Raw genomic sequence first — 20,194 nt, 5'->3', positions numbered from 1 at the left:
TTCTTAAAAGTAGTGGCTTTGTGAAGAAGAGACCCTGTAGTGCCCTGCAGTGTGCTGTCCCCTTTCACCAGACTCCCCTGAAATGCCAATGGGGAGTGTCACAGGAGTCTCCTATGTGTGTTGCTTCCATCCTGTTATTGTGTCTAGTTTTTCCTTTCAGTCCAGAAGTCTGCCGTAACTCTGCATGTTATGGGTTGTGCTTATTCTCTGTGATGTTGGCGAGACCCAGGCGGGCCAGCTCCAAGGGGCTTGACTGCAGAAGGGCTCAGAAGCAGGGTGATGGTGTTAGCAAAATTTGCACTGAATGAGTAGTCCTAAGCAGATCCCCTACAGCTTAATGATTGCCATGTTGTTGTCCTCAGCAGCAACAGTGGTGGTGGTGGCAGCCTGGGGGGCTCTTGGCATCTGTGTGCAGGGTGGCTGGGCACAGTGTACATGCAGTGTTATCAACACTCACACTAAGCTGCTAGTCCTGGGCTAGATGCCCAGAAGCTTGTGGGTATGGCCTAAGGGGTGCAGTGCTGGGAAACAGAGGTTGGGCAGGGTGTGTTCTTTAAAATATTTTAATCAAGACCTCTTATCCTTCTCCACAGCCTACTAAAAGCAAGTTTTTCAGAGTGAGGATATACAGTATAAATATAATAAGTAAAGTTGAACAATTGCTGCAAAAATTTGAGGGAATATTGATCTATCACAAAGCTATGCCTACTACATGTTGACCCTTCCAATGCAAAGATTTTTTAAAATTAAAAAAAAATTTAATTTTTTGTTAACATATAATGTCTTATTAGCCCCAGGGGTACAGCTCTGTGAATTGCCAGGTTTACATACTTCACAGCACTTACCATAGCACATACCATCCCCAATGTCTATAAGCCAATCACCCTCTCCCTACCCTCCTCACCTCAGCAACCCTCAGTTTGTTTTGTGAGATTAAGAGTCTCTTATGGTTTGTCTCCTTCCTGATCCCATCTTGTTTTATTTTTTCCTTCTCTACCCCCTAAACCCCCCACGTTTCCTCTCATATTCTTCATATCAGGGAGATCATATGATAATTGTCTTTCTCTGATTGACTTATTTCGCTAAGCATAATACCCTCTAGTTCCATCCACATCATTGCAAATGGCAAGATTTCATTTCTTTTGATGGCTGTATAGTATTCCATTGTGTATATATACTATATCTTCTTTATCCATTCATCTGTTGATGGACATCTAGGTTCTTTCCATAGTTTGGCTATAGTGGACATTGCTGCTATAAACATTTGGGTACACGTGCCTCTTCGGATCACTACATTTGTATCTTTAGGGTAAATACCCAGTAGTGTGATTGCTGGGTTGTAGGGTAGCTCTATTTTCAATTTTTTGAGGAACCTCTGTGCTGTTTTCCAGAGTGGCCCAATGCAAAGATTTTTCAGAGAAATTAGTAAATACCATCCTGTGCTTCACATCAGTACTATTTGTTAAGATGTTTATTTTAAGCATAGATACTTTGCACTGCTTAGTAATTAGCATGAATGATTCAAATGCTTGGTAATTTACAGATCAGTTTTCTTTTTTTTTAAATTACATTATGTTAGTCACCATACAGAACATCATTAGTTTTTGATGTAGTGTTTCATGATTCATTGTTTGCATGTAATACTTAGTGCTCCAGTTTTCAAAATGATTTTTGAAATAAAAGCAATTAGGTCTTATCACAAAACAGTTCTCATGGTTTTAAGAAAAGCAAAGAAGTAGAAAAAAAATTTTTTTAAAGATTTTATTTATTTATTTGTCAGAGAGAGAGAGAGAGAGAGAGAGTGAGCACAGGCAGACAGAGTGGCAGAGGGAGAAGCAGGCTCCCTGCGGAGCAAGGAGCCCCATGTGGGACTCGATCCCAGGACGCTGGGATCATGACCCGAGCCGAAGGCAGCCGCTTAACCAACTGAGCCACCCAGGCGTCCTAAGAAGTAGAAAAATTTAAGAACTGAAAGCTTCAATGAGATGAAGATTATAACGTGTCCATATAATACCATAGTATAGAAGTGATTTTGAATTTGTGTGTCAGTTCTGTGATGTGGCAAGACTGGACTGGATTATGGAGGGCTAGTGAGAAAGTGCCAAAGTAACTGTAGACAGGGGGCCACACTGCCTTTTCGGTGAACTCAGCTGGAACTACAGGAGAAGAACAAAATGAGAGGACATTTTTAGAATCAGACTTCAGAATATTTGGTTGAATGAGGCATACAATGGGGGCATTTTATTAATAAAATAAAATTTTAACTCTTTGAAATCATTAATATCACTATATCACAAATATCACTATATTTGATATGCTGAGAAGATTGCCATTGATTCCAGTTTGGTGAAGGATTTCTCCCCACCTTTATCTAAAGCTTTCATGTTTTTCTTGAGACCGATGTTTGCATTTATTTCAACAATGTTAAGTGCAATATTCATAAGCTTGGAAGTTATGCAAATTGTTTTATAAAGTGGCTACATTCAGGAATAGAGAAAATATCTAAGCCCTCCACAGAAGGTTTATATTGAAATCTCAGAAATATATTTGACTATTCTCTGAAATAATAGTTAACAAAATCAAGTATCATATACACCCCCAATATTCTTTCCTCCACTAAATATGGAACCACTTTATAGATAAGCTTTGTCTAAACTTAAATTTTGTACAACAAAGTGTAGTACTTATTAGAAAATGAAACTGTTATTAAGTGTATTCATAGGGAAAAGATTGTTAATGGACCTAAAATTCCAAAGGAGCAACACAGTAGAACTTGAGTGTTTCCAAAAATCTTTTTGATTCTTAATTAGAGGGAAGTGGATTTTTTTTCACTTATTCAATCTACAGCATCAGTTAGATGCAACTGTGTATTTTTTAAGCCTTAGAACCTTTTTACAGTACATAGGGCAATGGGAGGTAATATTTTTTCATATTTTTCTTTTTGATGTCTGATTTTAAAAAATAACAAGGAGATAATAAAAATAAAATTAAAACTAGGAATTTCTCACACTTTTGAAGATTCTGGAAAACCTAGAAAAACACACAAATAAATTTATTTAAGCAAAGCCTATTTTCAATATAATTTTAAATTATAACATTATTTAAAGATTAAGATGCAAAATATAACCCTATTAATAAACCATGTAACATACATTTAAAAAAAATTTTAAACATTCATAGATCTAAAGTAATAGAATACAGAATTTAGAAGAGTTCTTTGCCAGACTTTCTCTATGACCCTATATTGAGTCAAAAGAACTATGAACTATGCCCTATTCTCTGTCATCTTTGTGTTTTAATTAGTAATAACTAATTCTTTCTGAAACTCAGTGTTCTCATCTGCAAAATGGGAAGATAATATGTTTCCTTAAAAGTGTGCCTATGAGGATCTAATAAGAAAATATAGGGGCGCCTGGGTGGCTCAGTAGGTTAAGGCTCTGCCTTCAGCTCAGGTCATGATCTCAGGGTCCTGGGATCGAGTCCCTCATCGGGCTCTCTGCTCAGTGGGGAGCCTGCTTCCCCCTCTCTCTCTGCCTGCCTCCCTGCCTACTTCTGATCTCTCTCTCTCTCTGTCAAATAAATAAATAAAATCTTTAAAAAAATATATAAAGAAAACTTTGCAAATTGCAATTGAAACAATGTACTACTGTTATTAGGGCATTTATTACTTTCTAAAAAAAAAATTCAGGCATTTACAAATTTATGAAGCAGATAATATATAAAATGCTGGTCCTAAGCATCAGACTTCCATGAAGGAAAATATGTATCTATATTGGAAAATATTCAAGCAAAAGCAGTCACCTACTCAAGTATTTACAGAATGCTAGTGCTATACTGGAGATAGAATGGTGACCAAGATAGAAATGACCCTTTCCTCCACAAACTTACAATCTAAAAGCAATCTTTATAGGACAGGGATCATTTGATGCATATTAAAATACATATTTCTGTCCCTACCTTAGATCTACTTAATCAGAACTTGGGAATCTATGTTGTCTAAGAGCAGCCTGAGAAATTTTTTTTTTAATTTTTTAATTTTTAAATATTTTATTTATTTATTTGCGAGAGAGCACATGAGAGAACGAGAGAGCACAAGCAGGGGGTAGGGGAAGAGGGAGAGGGAGAAGCAGACATCCCCCTGAGCAGGGAGCCTAGGATCTCAGGACACTGGGATCATGACCTGAGCTGAAGGCAGATGCTTAACTGACTGAGCCACCCAGGTGCCCTAGCCTGAGAAATTCTTAGGCACGCTGAAGTTTAACACCAATAGTCTAAAAGGGAGTTTCCATGGAGTATTTTTTATATTATCGTCGGGGGAAAGTGGTGGCTATCTTTCATCTGTTGTTTATATGGTAACTCCAACTACCAGCTGGAAGGAGTATGATGTAGGATAAAGAGATCAAGATTTTGAAGATGTAGGTTCTGTCAAAGAAAATTGCACTGGAAAAGTTGAATACAATTTTCCTTAAATGTTTAAGACCATAGCAGTGGGGGAGCGAGATTAGACTTAATTCCACTGAAACAAGGGTGTGGGGGAGTTTAAGGCACTGGTGCGAGCTGGTTGAAATGGACAGGGTGGGGGTGCGGGCATTAGTGGAGACATTGGTCAGCGTGATTAGACCATCTTTGTTTACTAATGAGCAGTTATTGAATTTAGGCTACTACTCTCCCACAGAGAATGGGAAATAGGGGCATTATCTTTCTTGATGATTATAAGCTGAAGGAAACATCAGGGCTGCTCTTGATCTGTTCCACCACTGTGTCTCACTAACTGTATGAATGTGAACAGGCCATTTTCCTCTCACGACCAGGACAATGAGGGCACTTGATTACAGGGTTTCCAATAAAACCTCTAATGTTAAAAGTCTGTGTTTCAAAGGCTGTTATTTAACCACTGTGCACTATTATTGCCTTAATGATTTTTAAAATATTGAAATAATTTTGAAACTTTTTAAATAGCTGCTGGCTCTCCCTGAGACTCCCACAACTTTCTAAAATACAGTCAGGGCTTCCGAGATCTTGCTTCAATACTAAGAAATGTGATATTAGTTGTTAAATATTTTGAATATCACTTCTTTATGCTATAGTCTACAGTGAGTCAGAAAAATGACTCTAGCAAAAAAAAAAAAAAAAAGGAATTCCTAAGATTTCAATATGTCATATATCTCAAAGAATCTTACTAGCCACTATAATCCTTTACACTTGTAAAAAGTCCCTGATAGTCTATATTCACTTTCTAGACAGAATTTTTTCCTTTTATGTTCAATTAAAATCTATTGAATTTGGCCTTGCACAAAATGTACAGGAGACCACAAATGAATCAAAATATTAACTTTCTTTGAAGATTTCTTAGTCTACTAAAGGAATAGAGATAAATGACTTACCTACCAAATGCTAGGAGAATGCATGATTAATTCTGATTATAAGTGATAGGTTACAGCTGAGGTGTTTGGGAGAATTAAGACCATTTCTAATAAGATACATTTGGGGATGGTTGCTTGGATAGAAGATGATTTAGGGGACCTAGTAGAATTTTCTTCAAATTTTTAAAGGTTTCTCAAGGAGAAGATGGAGATTAGACTTGTTCTGTAATGGCCCTAAGGCTTAGAACATGCTCAGTAGGGGGAAATTACAGGGATATTTAGGGTTGATGCAAGAAATCATTTTTAAAATCAGAGCTAATGTAAATTTCCATTCTGTACTGTTAGAGCATCACGGCTAGAGCACTTGGAATTAATGTCAATGCATTAAGTTAAAGATTAATTCAATGGAATTTCTCACCAGACTGTAAAATCCTGAACAAAGACAGAATGGGTTTTGATCCAATGTCTGGTATCTTTTCCTAGGACATAACTGAGTATCAGATTGTGTCAAGTGGATGAATGAATTAATAAAGTGAATCATTTTTGGTAATATTCTGGCCCAGTCTGAAGGGCCCATTCATAGATATAGGAGAAATTCAGGCATAAATATTTGTTTAGATGAGATGAATTATCACAGCCAAACCAAAATTAGTCTTGTTAAAACATAGTTCTCTAAAAGGTCCCAGTTATACATTCTGCATATTAAAATCTGGACTTCAGCATTTAGATTGGTTTGCACAAATCAAGTATGCACAACAGTACCTGAAGAAAGTCTTTAAATACAGATGCCTAGTTGAAAATGAATAAATTGATGTTTAAGAATGATTACTTCCTCTGTATTTATTATACAAATATAAATATTATAGTTAGGCTCTGATATAAACTTACTCGTTATGGGAAGAGGGCAAAGTCTCCCACCCAATCAAATCAAAGAGTCAGTGTACTTCTGGTTTACTTGCTGCTCATAACACTCTTCATAGTAGGTCTAGCCACTACACATTAGAGTTGGCATATAAGATGAAAATTATTTTCAAGTCTGTGTCTAAAGAAGTACTCTATATCTGCTAATATGAGTATTAAATATGAGTACTAAATATCTGCTAATGAGTACTAAAATGAGTACTAAATATCTGCTAATATAAGTACTAAATATCTGCTAATATGATTCCTCAAAATTCACTTTAATACTTTTATCAAGTGGTTTGATATTTTAATACATACTCAGATTTCTAACTTACTGCTTAGGAACTACTGTTTCACAAAAGTAGGACAATTTTTTGGGTTTGAGCATGCTGTTTTCATTTTGTTAAATGTCCTGAGTCTTTGGAGATCAGAGGGATATATTAAATTCTTCTTGTGGAAAGAAACTATTGGGATCACATGTAAAAATGGATTCCCCACTGGGCGGAAGCAGTGGTTCAGTGATACATCTTTCCATGCCAATGAACTGTTCTCCAAACCCCAGAAGCTCAAAGAATGATCCCATTCCAACATTACACGGACATATCATTCTGTATACCAAGTCTACTTGTGAATCTTTAGTTTGACCTTATAATTTATTAAAGCTATGAATGAAGTCAAGAGGAGAGCAATGGTGATTGCAAAAGGTATGACTTAAGCAGAAGCAGCAAAGCCGTGGTGATTCCTGCTCGGTTTTAATTCTAATACCTCCTAATGTATTTTAACATTTCATGTTTTTTATAAGAAAACTATTGGAATCAGCCCTGAAATTGTTTGGTCTTGATCTTACTAGTTACTCTATTTGTCAATATGCCAATTGAGTATCATTCCCAGATATATTAAGCACCATGGTTAATAGGAGATTAAAAAGATGAAGTGACACCCAAACTGTATCTTTTCTATATATAATGTGGAACTGTCTCTGCTTTCTTTTTTTTTTTTTAAGGTTTTATTTATTTATTTGGCAGACAGAGATCACAAGTAGGCAGAGAGGCAGGCAGAGAGAGAGGAGAAAGCAGGCTCTCCAAGGAGCAGAGAGCCCGATGCGGGGCTCGATCCCAGGACCCTGGGATCATGACCTGAGCCGAAGGCAGAAGCTTTAACCCACTGAGCCACCCAGGCGCCCCTGTCTCTGCTTTCTGACCAAGACAGGAACTATTTTGTCTATCAAGTTCTCCGTACCTACTGTTCTTGTCACTCTGTCATAGATGGAAATTAAGTTGATTTGACAGGATTTATTTTTTACCGTGCCAAGCAGATTTTACCTGGTACCCGTGATTTTCTAGGTGCTTGCAAATTGATTTTTTGATGATAGGTTTCAGTATGTTTCCAAGTAAGTAGTGTTGATGACAGGTCTGGTAATTTTTAGGTTTTTTTTTTTTTTTTTTTTAATCTTCCCAGGGTGGGAAAAAGAAACACACTAAGATAAGTACTGCATTTCGTCTTTCTAACGTAGTTGAATCCCCAAGTCCTTTTTAAATTAAAAGATGTTGAGCTGTTAATTGTTCTTCATTGAATAGGCAGATTCTTGGGGAAAAAATGTTTTGATTCACCAGAACTTGAAGTTCAATATAACCAGTTTATAAATTAGTTTTACAATAGAATCCTTATATCACACCCTGTATCTTTTCCACATATCATAGCTATCCTGTATCTTAAGATTTCAAATAAGTCTTATGAAGCTTACCATTTGAAGACTGGCAAACTGCATCTGTTTATATAATTTATAGTACTTTTTGTAAGGACCTATTTTATATTTTTATTTTAGCCGGAGGCTTCCATTGAAGTTAAACAATAACTTTGTTGTTTAACCCTTAAACTGTCCCTGCTCCCCTTCCCCCAGGGGACTTAAAAACAAGTCCCGGAAACCAGTTCCAGGTAACAAAGCCCAGGTACAAGGGTGGGTCAGGCCAGGTGGAGACATCTGATCAGTGGGGGCACATACTGTCTCCTAGCTACCAAGGGATGGGCTAGTTTCCATGGCTACTGTGGGGTGAATTGTAATTCAATTAGCCACCTGTGTGTGGCCAGGCCCAACCACATGGCCTTTGCTCTATAAAAGTTAGTCTGGAAAGTAGGGAGGGGTCGTCCTCTCTGTAGGGGCGCCCCGACTGGTCTGTTTGATGGTCGGTCTGATTCTTGATGCTTGGCGCGAAATAAAGCTTTGCTTGACCTTCGCTTTGTATCAATCTCGCTTCTTTAATCATGGGTCCATTATTGGGGTACCCATTTTTGGGGGGGACCTAACACTTTTATGTAATAAAATTCATTGCTTAAACATGGAAGATTTAAGATTATGCTACAGTACATTTCTGCCATTGGATTCATTTATCCAAAAAACAAAAACAAGCAAACAAACAAAAAAAGGCAACATTGTCCTGAATAATATGTCATTGTAACAATAACATGTGAAAATCTCCAGATTGGTGAATAAAAGTCTCGTGGTTAGTAGGATATTGTGATTACAATCTCTGAGGAGAAAGATTCTTAATAAACTCAAAATAATATCTAGGTTAAAATATATAAAATTAAATTATCCCCAAAATTGTGGTCCTTTATAGTTTATAGAAGAAGATCACTGATATTTTAGAGCACTTTTTGGATGCTGGTCACTACACTTAAATACTGCTAATGACAGCTAACATGCACTGAACTTTTACTCCACACCAGGTACTATTAAGTTCTTAATAGACATGATTTCACTTACTTCATTCTTTTCATAAGACTTCCATTGGGAGATATTATTATCATCCAATTTTTAGGTGAGGAAATTAATGCTCAGATGCTTAAATAATGCATCTAATGTCATATAAATGCTGGTGGTTGAGCAGGAGTTTGAAGCCAGTTAGTCTGAATGTGGACTCTGTTTACTTGATCACTTCATAGGGTGGCTCAGTCATTAAGTGTCTGCTTTCGGCTCACGTCATGATCCCACGGTCCTGGGATTGAACCTCACATCTCGGGCTCCCTGCTGGCAGGGAGCCTGCTTCTCCTTCTGCCACTCCTCCTGCCTGTGTTCCCTTTCTTGCTGTTTATCTCTTTGAAAATAAATAAAATCTTTAAAAAAAAAAAAGGCAAATGTCTTAAACCCTCACAAATGACTTTGAATTAGATCTTATGTTCACTTTTATACATATGGAATCCAAGGTTCAGTGATGTTTAATGTCTATTTTAGTCATAGAACTCACAAATATCACACCCAGTTTCAAATTCAGTCTTTAAGTTAAAACATATCTTAAGAAATCTGTAGAAAAAAATGATAATAGCTAACTTACTAGCACCCATTAATGCATCTGGAGCAGATTAACTTATTAGTTCCAAAATAATAAGCAGAATCTGGATCTGATAGAGCACAGTGCAGACAAATTCTTCTAGAACTCAATCTCTCTGTGTACCCAGGAAATCAAGATTATTTGGAGAATTCCAATAGGTCCTAGGCAGCCAAGAGGGAACATCTACAAAATTGGAGCATCTAAAAAAAAGGTAAGATCTTCCTAAGAAACATTATCTCTTCCATAGATTTCCTACACAAACTTCTCTTTAAAAAAAAAATTTTTTTTTTTATTTATTCGTTTGACAGACAGAGATCACAAGTAGGCAGAGAGGCAGGCAGAGAGAGGAAGGGAAGCAGGCTCCCTGCTGAGCAGAAAGCCTGATGTGGGGCTGGATCCCAGGCCCCTGAGATCATGACCTGAGCCAAAGGCAGAGGCTTAACCCACTGAGCCACCCAGGCACCCCCAAACTGCTCTTTAGATACTTCTGACAGGACACTACTTTTTTTTTCTTTTACATAATATATAAAGCATGGAATTATAGCATCATAGATGTATTTGTACTAAAAAATTGTGACAGACACTGCTTCAAGATTATGCAATCATTTATCTTTCTTATTAAGAGAAACACAGTTTTACTTGGGGTGACAGTGTGCCCACAAAAAAGTCTTAATCTCCCAGGTTCCCTTGCAGGTAGAACTGACTATGGGATACTGTTCTGGCCACTGGGATGTAGTCAGGGGTTTCTGGGGAGGAAACAAATAGAAAATATCCTCACCAAGAGAAAACCTTTGGCTTTTCCACTTTTCCATTTTTTGTTAGAACATGTTTGTGATTTTTAGGAGTGTGACAGCTTTCTTGTAAACTTACAGATGGAAGTCACGTGCTAAGGCCGGTGAGGAAAGGCCGGTGTCATGACCTATCCTGGACTACTTCTGAATTCATTTGTTTGTGAAACTGCCATTGTATGGTTTTCAGTTTAAGCCACTGAGGCAGGAATTTCTAAAATTTGTAATCACATGAAATGTCAGTGGATTCCCAAATGTTAAGAGGTACAGTTATTTCTAAATATTATAGTCACAATATGACTTTTTAAAATTCACATATGAGCATATATACAAATATATAAAAATATTCTAAGCACCCTGACTGTTGTATTTCAGGGAAAAAAAAAAAAAAATAAGAGACTCAGAATAGACCCTGTTGTTTACTAAGGTTTGAGTTGTAGGCAGAAAGGGTAGAATGCTCATCAGAGCCAGAGACGGAAGACGGCCACACTCTAAACATATCAGAATTTCAGCTTCTCTTATAAATGAAGACAATCTTGTGGGAAGAGACGCCTGCCAAAACCCAGGTGGGACGGACAGGAACTCGGGATACTCGGTACAGAGGGAAGCATTCAACGTATAGTTCTAGGTTAGCAATCTTCAAAAGGGCTGAAAGAGGTTCTAATAAAATATATTTGAGAGGGGTTTTTGTGTTTTCCCGGCAACACATGAAAGACTCACTCACTTGCTATGACTCTTTCTTCTTTACTGACATGTCATGCTGTCTTATTATGCAGAGGCTAATATCTTACCATTGTCCTCTTCTCCAGGTCCCACAGGCCCCACCATGGGACACTCAGTTCCCCACAGAATACCATTTGTAAATTACTGATGTAGCCTCTGTTTTATTAAGTGAGTCATGGCGGATCTGACTAGAGGGGTGTCCTGTCACAGATACAGCCTGTTTTTCTTGTTAGCTAGAGAATTGCCGTGTTCACTACAGTGTAGGTGAAGAACTCATTGAGAGCACCCTCCCTCAGCAAGTAAGAACCTTGGGAAGGTCGAAGACCTATGTCAGTAGAATCTGGAGTTCAAAGTGAGTCATCCCATTTACATTTTGAAAATGCTCTTTTAAATACATAAGTTTTTTATGTATCCATTTGTGTCCTTACTTACAGAATTTAAGTAGCATCTGATTCTAAGTGTTTGAGATGGGCTAATATTTGTATTATATCATGATCTACCAAGTTTCCATTTCCCCTTGATTTGTGTGTCTTTGCTTTAGAGGGCGGTTGTCAGGTTGGTGGAGGCACTAGGGATCCGGTCCCTCTGCCTTCAATACCACAGACAAAAATTCTCTTCACCAGGAAGGCTATTTTATTTTATCATAATAAATTTTCATGTGAACTTTCTACACTTGATGATTGCTCTTTGCAGGATTTTCGATATCTTTTTTAAAAATATACATAAAAAATTATCATTTAAACTGTTTTTAAGTGTACAGTTCTGTGTCATTAAGCACATTCACATTGGGGCGCCTGGGTAACTTGGACAGTTAAACGTCTGACCCTTGATTTCAGGGTCTTGATTTCAAGCTCTGTGTTGGACTCCACACTGGACATGCAGCCTACTTTAAAAAAAAAAGAGAGAGAGAGAGAGAGAGAGAGAGAGAGAGAGAGAGATGGGGCTGCCTGTGTGGCTCAGTCAGTTAAGCATCTGCCTTTGGCTCAGGTTATGATCTCAGGGTACTGAGGTCATTCCCCGCATCAGGCTCTTTGGTGAGGAGCCTGCTTTTCCCTCTCCCTCTGCCACTCTCCCTGCTTATGCACTCTCTCTCTCTTTCTCTCAGTCAAATAAATAAATAAATCTTCAAAAATTTTTCTAAGAATACATTCACATTATAATGCAGGCATCACCCCCATCCATCTCCAAGATTGTTTCATTCTCCCAAACTGAGACTCTGGGCTCATTAAACATTAACTCTCTCTTCTCCTCCCCTCATAGCTCTTGTAATGACTATTCAATATTCTGTCTCTGTGAATTGGACTATTTTAGGTATCTCATATAAAGTTGTACAATATTTGTCCTTTTGTGACTGCTAATTTCACTGAGTATAGCATATTCAAGTTTCACCCATTTAATAGCATGTGCCAAAATTTCCATCCTTTTTTTTCATTAACATATAATGTATTATTTGCTTCAGGGGAACAGGTTGGTGAATCATCAGTCTTACTCAATTCGCAGCACTCATCATAGCACATACCCTCCCCACTGTCTATAACCAGCCACCCTATCCCTCTCCTCCCACCCCCCAGCAACCCTGTTTGTTTCCTGGGATTAAGAGTCTCTTATGGTTTGTCTCCCTCCCTGGTCCCATCTTGTTTCATTTTTCTCTCCCTGCCCCCCCTAATCCCCCCACTGCCTCTCAAATTCCTCATATCAGTGAGATCATATAATAATTGTCTTTCTCTGATTGTCTTATTTCACTTAGCATAATACACTCCAGTTCCAAACACGTCTTTGCAAATGGCAGGATTTGGGGTTTTTGGATGGATGCATAGTATTCTATTGTGTGTGCATTTGTGTACACATGCATGCACAACACCCCACATCTTCTTTATCCATTCATCTGTTGGACATCTAGGTTCTTTCCATAGTTTGGCTATTGTGGACATTGCTGCTATAAACATTCGGGTGCACGTGCCCCTTCAGATCACTACGTTTGTATCCTTAGGGTAAATACCCAGTAGTGCAATTGCTGGGTTGTAAGGTAGCTCTATTTTCAACTTTTTGAGGAACCTCCTTGCTGTTTTCCAGAGTAGCTGCACCAGCTTGCACTCCCACTAACAGTTTAGGAGAGTTCCCCATTCTCCACATCCTCACCAACATCTATCATTTCCTGACTTGTTAATTTTAGCCATTCTGACTGGTGTGAGGTGGTACCTCACTGTGGTTTTGATTTGTATTTCTCTCATGCCGAGTGATCCTGAGCACTTTTTCATATGTCTGTTGGCCATCTGGATGTCTTCTTTGCAGAAATGTCTGTTGGTGTCTTCTGCCCATTTCTTGATTGGATTATTTGTTCTTGGGGTGTTGAGTTTGATAAGTTCTTTGTAGATTTTGGATATTAGCCCTTTATCTGATATGTCATTTGCAAATATCTTCTCCCATTCTGTCAGATGTCTTTTAGTTTTGTTGACTGTTTCCTTTGTTGTGCAAAAGCTTTTGATCTTGATGAAGTCCCAGTAGTTCATTTTTGCCCTTGTTTCCCTTATCTTTGGTGATGTTTCTAGGGAGAAGTTGTTGCCTGTGTTCTCCTCAAGGATTCTGATGGATTCCTATCTCACACTGAGGTCTTTCATCCATTTTGAGTCTATTTTTGTGTGTGGAATAAGGAAATTGTCCAGTTTCATTCTTCTGCATGTGGCTGTCCAATTTTCCCAATATTTGTTGAAGAGACTGTCCTTTTTCTATTGGACATTCTTTTCTGCTTTGTAGAAAATTAGTGGACCATAGAGTTGAGGGTCCATTTCTGGGCTCTCTATTCTGTTCCATTGATCTATGTGTCTGTTTTTTGTGCCAGTATCCTGCTGTCTTGATGATTATGGCTTTGTAATAGAGCTTGAAGTCTGGAATTGTGATGCCACCAACTTTGGTTTTCTTTTTCAACAGTCTTCTGGCTATTCAGGGTTTTTTTGGGTTGCATATAACTTTTAGGATTATTTGTTCCATTTCTTTGAAAAAAACTGATGGTATTTCGATAGGGATTACATTAAATGTGTAGATTGCTTTAGGTAGCATAGACATTTTCACAGTATTTGTTCTTCCAATCCAGGAGCATGGAACATTTTTCCATTTCTTTGTGTCTTCCTCACTTTCTTTCATGAGTACTTTATAGTTTTCTGAGTACAGATTCTTTGCCTTTTTGATTAGGTTTATTCCTAGGTATTTATGGTTTGGGTGCAATTATAAATGAGATCAACTCCTTAATTTCTCTTTCTTCTGTCTTGCTGTTGGTGTATAGAAATGCATCTGATTTCTGTGCATTGATTTTATATCCTGACACTTCACTGAATTCCTGTATGAGTTCTAGAAGTTTTGGGGTAGAGTCTTTTGGGTTTTCCAAATCAAGTATCATATTATCTGCAAAGAGTGAGAGTTTGACTTCTTTCTTGGTGATTTGGATGCCTTTTATTTCTTTTTGTTGTCTGACTGCTGAGGCAAGGACGTTTAGTACTATGTTGAATAGCAGTGGTGATAGTGGACAGCCCTGCTGTGTTCCTGATCTTAGGGGAAAGCTCTGTTTTTCCTCATTGATAATGATTTCTCTGTGGGTTTTCCATAGATGGCTTTTATGATATTGAGGTTATTACCTTCTATCTCTACACTGTGAAGAGTTTTGATCAAGAAAGGATGCTGTATTTTGTCAAATGCTTTTTCTGCATCTATTGAGAGTATCATATGGTTCTTGTTCTTTCTTTTTTGAATGTATGTATCAAACTGACTGGTTTGTGAATGTTGAACCAAACTTGCAGCCCAGGAATAAATCCCACCTGGTTGTGGTGAATAATCCCTTTAATGTACTGTTGGATTGTTTTGGCTAGTATTTTGGTGAGAATTTTTGTGTCCGTATTCATCAAGGATATTGGCCTATAATTCTCCTTTTTGATGGGGTCTTTGTCTGGTTTTGGGATCAAGATAATGCTGGCCTCATAAAATGAGTTTGGAAGTTTTCCTTCCATTTCTGTTTTTTGGAACAGTTTCAAGAGAATAGGTATTAATTCTTCTTTAAATGTTTGGTAGAATTCCCCTGGGAAGCCATCTGGCCCTAATTTTTGATGACTGCTTCACTCTCCTTACTGGTTATGTGTTTCTTCGGGTTTTCTATTTCTTCCTGATTCAGTTTTGGTGGTTTATATGTCTCTAGGAATGCATCCATTTCTTCCAGATTGTCAAATTTGCTGGTCTATAGTTGCTCATAATATGTTCTTGTAATTGTTTGTATTTCTTGGTGTTGGGTGTGATCTCTCATCCTTCATTCATGATTTTATGAATTTGAGTACTTTCTCTTTTTGATAAATCTGGCCAGGGGTTTATTAATCTTATTAATTCTTTCAAAGAACCAGTTCCTAGTTTCGTGGATCTGTTCTACTGTTCTTTTTGTTTCTATTTCATTGACTTCTGCTCTGATCTTTATTATATCTCTTCTTCTGATGGGTTTAGGCTTTCTTTGTTGTTCTTTCTCCAGCTCCTTTAGGTGTAGGGTTAGGTTGTGTACTTGAGACCTTTCTTGTTTCTTGAGAAAGGCTTGTATCACTATATATTTTCCTCTCAGGAATGCCTTTGCTGTGTCCCACAGATTTTGAACCATTGTGTTTTCATTATCATTTGTTTCCATGAATTTTTCAATTCTTTAATTTCTTGGTTGACCCATTCATTCTTTAGAAGGATGCTGTTTAGTCTCCATGTATTTGCGTTCTTTCCAAATTTCCTCTTGTGATTGAGTTCTAGCTTCAAAGAATTGTGGTCTGAAAATATGCAGGGAATGATCCCAATCTTTTGATACCAGTTGAGACCTGATTTGTTACCCAGGATGTGATCTATTCTGGAGAATGTTCCATGTGCACTAGAGATGAATGTGTATTCTGTTGCTTTGGGATGGAATGTTCTGAATATATCTGTGATGTCCATCTGGTCCAGTGTGTCATTTAAGGCCTTTATTTCCTTGTTGATCTTTTGCTTGGATGATCTGTCCATTTCAGTGAGGGGAGTGTTAAAGTCCCCCACTATTACTGTGTTATTGTCGATGTGTTTCTTTGATTTTGTTATTAATTGGTTTATATAGTTGGCTGCTCCCATGTTAGGGGCATAAATATTTAAAAATTGTTAGATCTTCTTGTTGGAAAGACCCTTTGAGTATGATATAGTGTCTTTTCTCATCTCTTATTAATAGTCTTTGGCTTAAAATCTAATCGATCTAATATAAGGATTGCCACCCCAGCTTTCTTTTGATGTCCATTAGCATGGTAAATTGTTTTCCACCCCCTCACTTTAAATCTGGAGGTGTCTTTGGGTCTAAAATGAGTTTCTTGTAGACAGCATATTGATGGATTTTGTTTTTTTATCCATTCTGATACCCTATGTCTTTTGATTGGGGCATTTAGCCCATTTACATTCAGGGTAACTATTGAGAGATATGAATTTAGTGCCATTGTATTGCCTGTAAGGTGACTGTTATTGTATATTGTCTCTGTTCCTTTCTGGTCTACTACTTTCAGGCTCTCTCTTTGCTTAGAGGACCCCTTTCAATATTTCCTATAAAGCTGGTTTGGTGTTTGCAAATTCTTTCAGCTTTTGTTTGTCCTGGAAGCTTTTTATCTCTCCTTCTATTTTCAATGATAGCCTAGCCGGATATAGTATTCTTAGCTGCATGTTTTTCTCATTTAGTGCTCTGAATATATCATGCCAGTTCTTTCTGGTCTGCCAGGTCTCTGTGGATAAGTCTGCTGCCAATCTAATATTTTTACCATTGTATGTTACAGACTTCTTGTCCCATGCTGCTTTTAGGATTTTCTCTTTGTCACTAAGACTTATAAGTTCTACTATCAGATGATGGGGTGTGGACCTATTCTTATTGATTTTGAGGGGGGTTCTCTGCACCTCCTGGATTTTGATGCTTATTCCCTTTACTATATTAGGGAAATTCTCTCCAATAATTGTCTCCAATATACCTTCTGCTCCCCTCTCTCTTTCTTCTTCTTCTGGAATCCCAATTATTCTAATGTTGTTTCATCTTATGGTATCACTTATCTCTCAAATTCTCCCCTCACAGTCCAGTAATTGTTTGTCTCTCTTTTGCTCAGCTTCTTTATTGTCTGTCATTTGGTCTTCTATATCACTAATTCTCTCCTCTGCCTCATTTTTCCTAGGAGTAAGAGCCTCCATTTCTTTTATTGAACCTCATTAATAGCTTTTTTAATTTCAACTTGGCTAGATTTTAGTTCTTTTATTTCTGTAGAAAGGGATTTTATTTCTCCAGAAAGGGATTCTCTAGTATCTTCCATGCTTTTTCCAAGCCCAGCTAGCAACTTGATTATTGTCATTCTGAACTCTAGATCTGACATCTTACTAATGTTCGTATTGATTAAGTCCCCAGCCATTGGTACTGCCTCTTGTTCTTTTTTTGAGGTGAGTTTTTCCACATTGTCATTTTATCCAGTTAAAAATAGATGAATGAGAGAACAAAATACTAAAAGGGTAGCAATGACCCCAGAAAAATATACACTAATCAAATCAGAAGAGACCTGAAACCGGGGGGAGAAGAAAGGAGGAAGAAAAGAAATATATATATTAGACTGGTGAATAGAAGAGAGCCACACACACTTGATTTTTGGGTGTATTTTGGTCTGTTAGAAGAAATTGGCTCCCAAAATTTTAAAGAAAGTAAAATTTATATATAGATACAATATACAAATACAAAAATAAAGGTAAACACGATGAAGGGATGGAATATGACTGTGAAGATGAAAATTAAGAAAGATTCTTAAGAAGGTATTGATAATAAGTTGGTTGGAAAAAGAAAAAGGAAAGGAAAGAATGTGATCAGGCTGGGGACTAGAACAAAACCATGTGCTAGATTTAGGGTATATTTTGATCTATTAGAAGAAACTGTATCCCAAAATTTTAAAGAAATAAAAACCTATATGTATATAAAAAAGAAGGCTAAATACATTGAAGGGATAGAATATGACTATATGACTATAACAATGAAAATTTAAAAACCTTTTTTAAAAGGTATTGATAAGATAAAATAGTTAAAAAACATTAGAATAGGAAAGTGGAAAAACTTTTTAAAATAGAATAAAAAAAAAATTAAAAAAATTTCACTTTGAAAGACTAAAGAATCATGGTGAAAAGGCCATGAATTCCATATGCTATATTCCCATATTTCTGAGGTTTTGCAGTTCTCATTTATCAGTGTACTTGATCTTGGCTGGATGTTCTTGATCTTCTGGGGATGGGGACTGTTGCAGTGATTCTCAAATATCTTTGCCGGAGGCAGAATTGCACCGCCCTTGCCAGAGGCAAAGCTAAGTAATTTGTTTGGGTTCGCTCTTGGGGAGCTTTTGTTCCCTGAACGGTTTCCATACAGCTTTGCAAGTGGAGAATGAAGATGGTGGCCTCACAGTCTCCAGCCCCATAGGAGCCGAGACCTTGGGTCCCCACTCCTCAGTGTGCCCTCAGAAAAAAGCCATCAATCACTCCCATCTCCCTGGTCTCTGGCTGCACTCCATGCTCACCCAGCCTATGGCCAAGCATTTCTATCTCTGGTGCATGGCTCCATTTGGAGTCTCCAAACCCCACAGATTCCTATAGCACACTCCTGCATCACTCCTCCTAAAAGAGAAAGGAGGGGTTATCCTCAGATCTACCACTTATGGGGTCACTGCTTGAAGAGCAGTGGCCTGAATGTGCCTTGGATCATGGTTTAAGGTAACCCTGAGCTGAGAGCCCACTCCTCCTCTATGTCTCTGCAGCCGGCTTCCCTGCTTCGATACCTGGGGGCTCTGCCATACTCCAACACCCCTGGTCTTTTCGCGACCCCACGGGTCCTGAGACCACATTGTCTCAGCAAAGGCTCCAGCCCCCTGCATAGCCTCTGGATTGATGTCCCTCAGTGGAGCAGACTTCTAAAAGTTCTTATTTTGTGTTCTGCTGCTCTGCCATTTGCTGGGAACCAGCCCCTGCCCCCATGGTCTGTGTTCCCATATATTGCCTCAGATTCACTTCTCTGCACGTCCTACCTTCCAGAAAGCGGTCACTTTTCTTTTCCTAGAATTGCTGCTCTTCTTCTTTTCAATCTCCTGTTGAGTTTGTAGGTGCTCAGAATGATTTGTTAACTATGTAGCTGAACTCCTGGGACCTGATGATATTAGGTCTCCTACTCCTCCACCATTTTGCTCCTCCTCCAATATCCTTCCTTTTCAAGGCTGAATGATATACCATTATGTGTATATGCCACATTTTCTTCATTCATTCATTCATTCATTGATGGACTCTTGGACTGCTTCTACCCTTTTGACTATTGTGAGTATGCTGCTATGAACATAAGAAGACAAATATCCATTTGAATTACTACTTTCAGTTCTTTCAGGTATATACTCTGAAGTGGAATCTTTGGATCACATGGTAGTTGTACATTTAATTTTGGGGGAAGCAGCATATCGTCTTCCAGACCAGCTGTGCCGTTTTACATACTTATAGCAATGTACAAGGGTTCCAATTTGCCCATAACTTCACTAACACTTATTTTCTGTATCTTCTTTGTTAGTTTTATAAATGTGTTATAAGTATTTAGCTTAGTACCTCTCCCATAGTAAGCTATCATGAGCATTTATTGAATTAATGAATGCTATTGTACCTTCTTCAGTTCATTGATATTTCTGTTGATGTAACAGTGTTTTTAAAGATTTATTTCTGTTAGAGAGAGAGCACATATGAGTGCAAGCAGAGGGAGGGGCAGAAGCAGAGGGGTAGGGAGAGAATCCCAAGCAGACTTCCTGCTGAATGTGGAGCCTGACGTGGGGCTTAATCTTACAACCCTGAGATCCCAACCTGAATCAGAATCAAGAGTTGGATGCTCGACTGAGGCACCCAGGTGCCCCAGCAGAGTAATTTTAAAATGTGGGGCTCATGGGCTTCAGGTATCAGAATCACTTGTAGGGCTTGTAAGAAGTCAGATTCCCAGGCCATATTCCAAATCTATGGAATCTGGAATTCCCCAATCAGGGCCTTGGGAATCTACAGCAGTAACGGCATCTCCAGTGATGTT

This window comes from Martes martes (genome assembly GCF_963455335.1).
Source record: "Martes martes genome assembly, chromosome: 3".
NCBI classification, from domain to species: Eukaryota; Metazoa; Chordata; class Mammalia; order Carnivora; family Mustelidae; genus Martes; species Martes martes.
Note: the sequence above shows the minus strand (reverse complement) of the source record.